General features: G+C 41.2%; 2 long non-coding RNA genes across 2 annotated transcripts; one reads left to right on the top strand and one right to left on the bottom strand.

Moving 5' to 3' along the window:
* The first annotated feature begins 3,342 nt into the window (after positions 1-3,342).
* LOC110971482 (uncharacterized) lies at positions 3,343-4,767 on the top strand. The gene is made up of 3 exons (XR_002597180.2): positions 3,343-3,753; positions 4,073-4,283; positions 4,498-4,767. It is a non-coding gene; the product is annotated as an uncharacterized LOC110971482 (long non-coding RNA).
* On the bottom strand, positions 3,937-5,463 carry LOC110971894 (uncharacterized). Its single transcript, XR_007944542.1, has 2 exons — positions 4,734-5,463; positions 3,937-4,630 (listed from the first exon to the last, which is right to left on the bottom strand). It is a non-coding gene; the product is annotated as an uncharacterized LOC110971894 (long non-coding RNA).
* Between the last annotated feature and the right edge of the window lie 3,431 nt (positions 5,464-8,894).

The raw sequence follows: 8,894 nt of genomic DNA, 5'->3' as shown, positions 1-8,894 counted from the left end.
GTGCCGGGTTGGCAAGAAATCCAATGTGGAGACAGTACAGTTAGTGCTGCCTGGTGAACTTCGTGGAAGTGTTTTGCATGCTTTGCATGACGAGATGGGCCACCTCGGAGTGGAGAGGGTTGCTGACCTCCTCCAAGCAAGGTTTTACTGGCCCAGAATGACCAGTGATGTGGAGGACTATGTCCGAAATTGTGGGATGTGTGTAACAAGAAAGACTCCTTGTAAGAGGGCTGCCCCTTTGCATCACATTGTCAGCAGTGGTCCAATGGATTTAGTTTGTATCGACTTTTTGTCAATGGAGCCCGACTCACGAGGCATCAGTAATGTATTGGTTGTAACCGACCACTTTACTAGATATGCCCAAGCTTTTCCAGCTAAAAATCAGAAAGCATTGACAGTAGCAAAGATCTTGGTCGAGAAGTATTTCGTGCACTATGGGTTACCAGCGAGGATTCACTCCGACCAAGGTCGAGATTTTGAATCCAAGCTGATAAAGGAGCTTCTGACAACCTTGGGCATACGGAAATCCCAAACGACCCCATATCACCCCCAAGGAGACCCACAGCCTGAAAGGTTTAACCGCACCTTGCTGTCCATGTTAGCCACTTTGGGTCAGGAAAAGAAAAGATCATGGAGTCAACATGTTGCTTCCTCAGTGCATGCCTATAACAGCACAAAAAATGATGCAACAGGGTATTCTCCCTATTACCTGATGTTTGGTAGAGAGGCGAGACTCCCTGTCGACCTGTGCTTCAGAGCATCAGGTGATGAAAGTGAGGAAAAGATGCATTATCAGTATGTGGAAGGTCTGAGGCGTGACCTGCAAAGAGCTTATGAGTTAGCTAATCAGTCCGCAGAAAAGACTCACCTGTGCAATAAGAGACCATATGATCAGAAAATCAGTTTGCAGAACCTCCAGGAGGGAGATCGGGTCCTCATGAGAAATTTGGGTCTGAAGGGGAAACACAAACTTGAAAGCAGATGGGGTTCTACACCTTATGTGGTGGTAAGCAAGCTACCAAACTTACCTGTCTTCCGGGTGACACCTGAGGGAGGAAAAAAGGGTGTAAAGACAATCCATCGTGACCATCTCTTACCTATAGGGCCATCAGTGAGGATACCAAAGGGTCAAAGTGGTGAGGACGTTGCAGTTAGGCCTAAAACGCGAGCAACAAGCAGCAGAAAAATAAAACACACGAACAAACCAAAAGAACGCCTCTGTGAAGTAGCAGAATCTTCATCAGAGGTGGAGAGTGACAGACCTGGTAGATCCTATCGAGACTATTTAGACTCTCTGTTGAAAAAAAAGGTCACAGTCACAGAAAGAGAGTTAGTGAGCTCAGATGAAGAACTGGTCAGGGACATCAGTCCACAACACTCAGAGCAGGAGGGTGAGACAGATAGTGATGATCCTGAAAGCCGTGGTGAGAGAGAGTCAGAAGTCTCTGACTGTGAATCGGAAAGGGAGGTTAGCAGAAATTCGGTTAGAACACCCAGAGCCAAACCGAGCTTTAACGCCAAACCATACAGAGAGCTGAGGCCAAGAACAACAGAAAAGAGACAAGTAAAACCTGTACTCAGACTCACCTATGATGAACCTGGCAAGGCCAGTGAACAACCAATCACCATAGTTCATAGAGGTATCATCATCAAGTTTGGAACTTAGTTGTTCCCTTTAGTGCCTTTGAGAATGTCAGACGCAGTTTACAGTTCCATGTTGGTGTAGTTCTTAAAAGGTTGACGTCTGATGAGGACATCTAGACGGTTAGTAAGGGGGGGATGTAACCCGGTTGAAAAAAACAAAAACAAAAAACAAAAACCAAGAAGCTTGTTTTATTATTTCGTTTATGTATTTATTTTAATGTCAAATGCATAGTTTATGAAAAAAAAAGTGTTTATAAGTAACAAATAATTATGTTGAATTCTGTATGTAAGAATGGTACCATTAGTCACCGTGTGTGAAAGGTCGAGCGGATGCGGAAGTGAAAAAAAAAAAGAGAGGGAGAGAGGAGAGACAGGTGGAGTGCGGGGCAGAAGACGGACGGATGAGAAAAAAGAAAATAGAACTGTACGGGCAAGAAGTGGAGGAGAAACGGACACAAAGAACACACGGACAGTGAGTCTAACAGCGACCGTTCATCCAGTGTTGCAGTTTATTTTTTCCAGTTGGAGGAGGAGACGTTGGAAAAACGTTTCCACAACCGGAGCAGCTAAAGCTAACGTAGCACACGCTAGCCACCTGGTGGTTTTACTCACGTGAGCTCCCACAGCGCGTGCATCAGGGAGACCGGCCAGTTTGCTGCGACCGGACTACGCCACGGAGGTGTTGTTTACTGCAGACGCCGCGACGCCGCAGAGGTTTCGTCTACCACCTATGCGTTGACGCCCACCGAGGTTTCGTCTACTGCCGAGGACGCCGCAGAGGTTTCGTCTATCGCCGCCGCCACCGAGGTTTCGTCTACTGCCGAGGACGCCACAGAGGTCTCGTCTATCGCCGCCACCACTGAGGTTTCGTTTACTGGCGACGAAGCGACGCCGCAGAGGTCTCGTCTATCGCCGCCGGCCCGGAGGTTTCGTCTACCGACATCGCTGCTGACACCGCCATCATCTCCAGTCGCTTCAGCGACGTCAACGGAGCTCCTGCAGTGAGTGTGTTTTTTTTATAGCGCTAAACAGTGTTGCACTGCTCATGAGTGAAGAAAACAGGCCTGCAACGGTTTTGACATAAGGGTACCCATTTTATTTTTTTGGTTTTGTTTAATTTTCATGATTTGAACATCATAAAGGACAAAAGTACATTCGAGTGCCATTCTGACTGAAAGTTAAGAGGATCAGACTGTGGTTTAAAACCAAAAGTGCCGAGTATTGCGTTTGAATAATATTAGTGAATTATTATTTTCCTTGCTTTTTTATTTTTCATATACTTGTATATATTTAATTGCATTTACCACAGTAAATAATCAAATGCTTACTTGGTGTTTCTTTGACAGTGTTTGAGTTCCTATTAGAGAGTGCTTTAGAACGTTAACAATTCACTCAAAGGGTATCCATATTATACATAAGAACAGTCAAGTATTAGAGCAGAGTTCACTAGTTAGAAAAACACTAGCACATCAACCTTTGTTACGTATAGGCATTAATTTACCATTGGATAGTTGGAAAAAAGAACTTGGGGAGCGCACCTTATAAAAAGGCTTGGGGTCTAGAGGGCGCTACATATATATATATATATATATATATATATATATATATATATATACACACACACACACATATACATTTACATCTATATATATGAACATATACGTGTGTGTGCATGTGTGTATATATATATATATATATATATATATATATATACACACATATATGTGTGTGGGTGTGTATGTATGTATGCATGTTAATCAGGAAATGCTAGCTGTGGCAGTGCAGGTTTACAGTTGTTTTGATGATTTGATTATTGCAATGCAAATTTTTCTATTACATCTAAATGTAAATATAAAAATTAATGTCAGCTCCAATTTGAGTCTTTTGCAGGTCTCAATTCTGGATGGACCTGATGGAGGATCTGAGGGAGAGACATCTCTTCAGTGGCAGTCATCAGCACACATGTCTAGTGCGGTTTGTGTTCATGGATGTGCCACAAAAGGACCTTGATGAATGCAGGGAAAGGTGGAACACACATACCATCAGACCTGTTAAGCAGTCTCGCTGTCCATCTGGTAAACCAGATGTCATGTACTACTTGCCTCACAGGTTTGTTTCTGTGAAATATATGCCTTTTTTAAATGCATTTATCAATTTAATACCAAGATACTGTCTGAAAATGCAATTAATCTTTTGCCTGTTTAGTGGCTTTCAGAATAATTAGCCCTACAATGAATATTCAATCATGTATTCAACTCTTGTCGCTCATTACTCTAATAATCTCTACTAATCTTCATTGTGACAGAAAATTGTTTATTTCCAAACTACAATTCGGTATAACAACTGGTTACAGCATTAAACAACATTACAGTTGACTGAAAAAAATATGTAAATACCTGACTGATGTGCAGTGCACAATTACCCCTAGGTTTGGTGGAACTGACTGTGGGTTCCCCATTTCACATGAAGAGTTGGGCCAGTTTATGACTGAGTCAACCTGCAGTCCATGTGGAGATGACCATCTCCAGGCACACTTTGAAGCCCTACAGAGACAGAGTGGTCTGATGCAGCCATTGACCTGGGAATCGTGTGTGGAGAACTATATAACACTGAAGAACATGGCGAATATGTAATTAAACGTAAGTCTAACTTTGAATCTGTGTATCGAAACCTTTACAGAACAAAATGATGTTAACAACTGCCTTAAAAGAGAACATTATAATTTCTGCATTCTGATACTATATTTCAAAATAACAAAGCCCAAAACCAGGAGAGTTTAGTATGCCAAAGTCCATGTCTTTTTGAAATTGCTCATAAGTCTTGGACATTGGTATTTTGATTGTGTTTGCACAGGTGCTGCTGACTGGGAAGCGAGATGTTGACTGAAAAATCAGCTTGGGTTGTGGCTGAATTCCAGCAGGGGGCAGTGTGTTCAGTCCCGTAGCAAACATCGAGATGTCCTGGAGGGAGAGCCCTGTTTGTTGTTCTGAAAAAAATAAAAATATTGTGTTGTGTTAAGCTAAATATATTTTAATACAGCTGATATCTACAGAAAATTGATGAAGATAACTGTTCCAAATAAAATAAACCTTCTGTCTCAAGGAGATAGTCTCTCCAAAATCCTAGTGCTCTGGTTTCCTCTTGTCGTCTTGTGCTGCCTTTTTCACTGAGCTGAACCTCAAAGATGTCTTCCAGGGTTGCAGATGTCAGCTTCTTTACACTTGAGCACATAAAGGGCCTGAATACAGATGCATGCTGTTCCAAAGCATAGATGACACCCTGTGTTGAAAGCCCATCCTTGAATCTAGAAAACATTAAGAGCAATCATTATTAATCATCATTATTAATCATTCATGGTGTCAGACTTGCATGCCAAATGGCCAGTGAGAGTTTTAACACCTTGGTAATTCTACCAGCCTGCTGCTGATAACTTCTGTTACATGAATTTGTTTTGAAACAAATGAATGTAAATCTTTAACTGTGGTCAAATAAGGCGGACACGTGGGATGCTGGTTTGGCGGAGTGGTTAGCAACCAGGCACCCCATATACTTGCTTCTGCCGGTCCAGGTTTGAATCCTGCCTGTGACCAGTTTGCAGAGTGTCTTCCCCTACTCTCTCACCCTCTTTCACAAGACTATACACTGTCCTATCAATAAAGGCACAAAATGCCGAAAAAAATAAGGCAGACCCATTACCTTTGGATTGAGAAATGGTTGCGGTAAATTATGTACCACTGCATGAAATTCTTGATGATTTTCTCCTTATCATCCACACTGACAGGGTTTGGGTTAGCAACCAGCAGTCTGCAACATGCTAGAATGTAGTTCATCAAGTGTAGCTGTGTTGGATATCTAGGGTAGAGAACAATGACCATAGACATAAAGCAATGTGCTGGCACACTCCCATATAAAATAATTTGTTTAAAAAGACAATATACTTAATATCAGAATTTTTGTGTCCTACAAAAACAGAATTATGTTCTATGGAGACATTTTTTGTTGGATAGTTTTCATGTAAAAATAAGATTAGGACAAATAAAAATGGTTTCAGTTCATTATTCCACAGTTGAGCCAACTTGAAGTTGCAATCAATGTTGAAAAGAGAAACACACGAGTGTGACCTGACATGAACAACGACTTGAGCTTTGTTGGTAATGCCAACCTACCTCAAGCAGGGAAGCTCTCATGGTGTCATCAGTGACATCTTCAGTCTTGGCTTCAATGTCAGTGGTTGTTCCTGTGAGGTGCTGGTAAAGTGTCTCTCCCAAGAAGCCAGGACCTGGACCACCATGAATGATGGAAGTAGCTATCATCCTTCCAGCAAGAAAGTATTCATCATCTTTCACAGCTGTAGATATGTTTTGTCAAGTTAGTTCCACATTGACCAACAGTTGCCACCTTCTCTTGAAGACAGTTCTGAAACATACCTCTAAATAACATCATTACCTGCACTGTCAAATGTGATAAATTTCCTTTCCTCTGGTCCATCAAAGATTCTTCGTGTTCTAAGGCAGTTCATCAGGAGGGTGAGGAACTCGCACTTGGGACCACCATCGTCCAGTCCATCCTCAACTTGTCCCTCATCATCAGTGAACTTAACCAGTATTTCATGGGACGGGTCAAATGAAGCACGTCTGAAGCCTCGGACTGCTCCATCCCACACATTGGCTCGATTGATATTGAACCTGCTGTGGGATGTTCCTGTAGTCTTTGCAGAGAGCTCTGCAATAATGTCACCAGCAGTGACATTGTCTCAGCTGTAAAAGAAAATGTAGTGTATTATTATTTCAAATAATACAGGCAAAAATAAGATTTAGAGATAAAGTAACTGGTAATTACTACCTTTTCTCTGCGGGGTGCTCCATATGTTCCTCTGGCTCTGAGTCACTGTCAACTATGATAGGCGCATACACATTTGTGTAGTTGCTGTATCGAGAGGACAGTAGAGTAAATATTTTCAAATACTTGGTATAAGGTTCAAATTCATATCAAATAAAGAATGGCGATCGTCCTGTTTCTTTAAAAAAGAGCCAGTAATACCAGCATGTTTGGCACACTCCTGCACACTGCTCATAAAATATAAATAATGATTATACATCCCAAAATATGAATATGTGTTTATTTCCTTTGTTTCACAGAGGCTTAAAATTCCAGTTAGCTACAATAATTAAAATTGTGCCTAAAGATCAGCTTCTTGACAGCAGCAGACAGCAGTTGTTCTAATGAGCAGTGCTGCTGAATATCAACAGGAAGTGACTTCCCCCTCACAGGTTTAAGGGAACCTCCGACCATCCTCATGATCCCAACACTGATCTTAAGAAAGATATGATAATGACATTAATAAAGTGAAATTAATGAATAGTATCTCATTATAGTTTGAGTCTGCATGGTCTTGGCATGTGGGCATACCTTCACTGTTTTGTCTTTCTCTTCCTGTCCTGTTCTTTTCTGATGCCTCTTAGTAAAGAATGTCTTTCTCTCCCTCTCTTTTACTGCCCTAAATGTCATGAATGACTCTACAACTGAGCTTCCTGACTGAAAAGTTAGAAATACAGGTATTAGACATTTGTTACTCTTTTATTATTAATCTCACTAATCTCGTCATAAATCTTTTTTGCATGCCATTTATAACAAACTCAATATACGCCCAGGTATACTGAATATAAAACCCTATGTTTTGTTAACCTGCGCTCGTGCTTGGTTGTGCATCAGGAGGTGCACTGGTGGTGGTGGTTTTGTTTACCTGCTCTGAAACAAATTTTATGTTTCTACCTCATAAACAACAAAAGTCAGCCGCAAAGTTACTGCAGTTCCACAGAATGGACAGAACATCTGTGAGGAGAAAGAGGAGATTATTAAATCGACGAGGTTACGACTGACAGCGTATTTATTATGTTTTCCTAAACATTTACATAAGATCCTTTTTAAATATTCCTTTTTAGGTTACTGATATAGGTGTGTGATTTATTTTTACTGTGTTCTGGTCTCATTTGACCGTTCTCCTACACTACAGATGTTGCTGTAGCCAAACTGTATATTCGCGCCCATTCTATACATATCTATGCCCACGCCGATCAGAACGGCGTCCATAGCAACCGTCAGCTAGACAGACGCACGCTAATATTTGCTACGCAAATTTGCTCCTGTTTTGGATAATACTGTAAGAGACTAGTGCCGAGTGTTTAAAAAAGACGTAAGGGAAAACATACCTTTTTATTCTCCTCTCCAAGTGTTTGCAAACTTTCTTATCCCGCTGTCTTCTTTGCAACTTCCTCCTGGGTATTTCCTGTCGGTATAAAAGATCAGTCCGTTCTGTATGGTCAGCTCCCCCGAGTGGCCTGGCGACCTTCCGTGAATTTGCAGCGTCTCTCTCTTGCAGTTGTTTCGGGGTTTGTATGCAGCATTTCCCTTTTGCATTTGTTTTGTCGGTTTGTGTGTTTTTGCTTTTGCAGCGTTTCTGTGAATGCATCGTTTTTTTGTTGCAGCATTTCTCTGTTGCATTTGTTTTATGTGTTTTTGGGTTTGCATCATTCCTGTGTTTGCAGCGTTTTGGCCGTTTGTATTGCGTTTTTTTGTTTGCGGCGCGTATGCCCTTGTTGGCCACCGTACTAATGACCTTCTCATAGCATCATATAATAGTCTGGTCTCTATACTTGTTTTGTTGGACCTTAGTGCAGCGTTTAATACCATCGACCACAAACTTCTATTACAGCGACTAGAACATTGTGTTGCCATTAAAGGGACAGCACTGGGCTGATTTAAATCCTACTTATCAGACAGGTTCCAGTTTGTGCACGTCAACAATGAGTCATCTGAGCATACTAAGGTTAATAATGGAGTCCCTCAGGGTTCTGTCTTAGGACCAATACTGTTCACATTATATATTCTTCCTTTAGGCAATGTTATTAGAAAGTGTAGCATGTACACACAGCAAAAATATTTATTTAAATATTTTAGAATTTAAAATTCAGAAGTAGGCTAGTTCAGAAGTGCAATAGTGCAATAATAAAACACAGTGAGGCAGGGATTTAAGCTTGGTGTTGGTGAATTTGACATATAAAACAGACAGAAAACCCACATATTTACAATCTGCAGAGATATGATATACGTGCACTTGAATGGAATGTTCACAAAATGATAAATCAAAAGGAAACAATAACCACTTGACCCACAATGGGGAAACCAGTTTAGTAACTGATCACACACACACACACACACACACACACAAGTTTAATAATGCACAGTTCGTT

Source organism: Acanthochromis polyacanthus, chromosome 10 (genome assembly GCF_021347895.1).
Source record: "Acanthochromis polyacanthus isolate Apoly-LR-REF ecotype Palm Island chromosome 10, KAUST_Apoly_ChrSc, whole genome shotgun sequence".
Lineage (NCBI taxonomy): Eukaryota > Metazoa > Chordata > Actinopteri > Pomacentridae > Acanthochromis > Acanthochromis polyacanthus.
The sequence above is the reverse complement of the archived record's forward strand: the minus strand, read 5'-3'. Positions and strand labels throughout refer to the sequence as shown.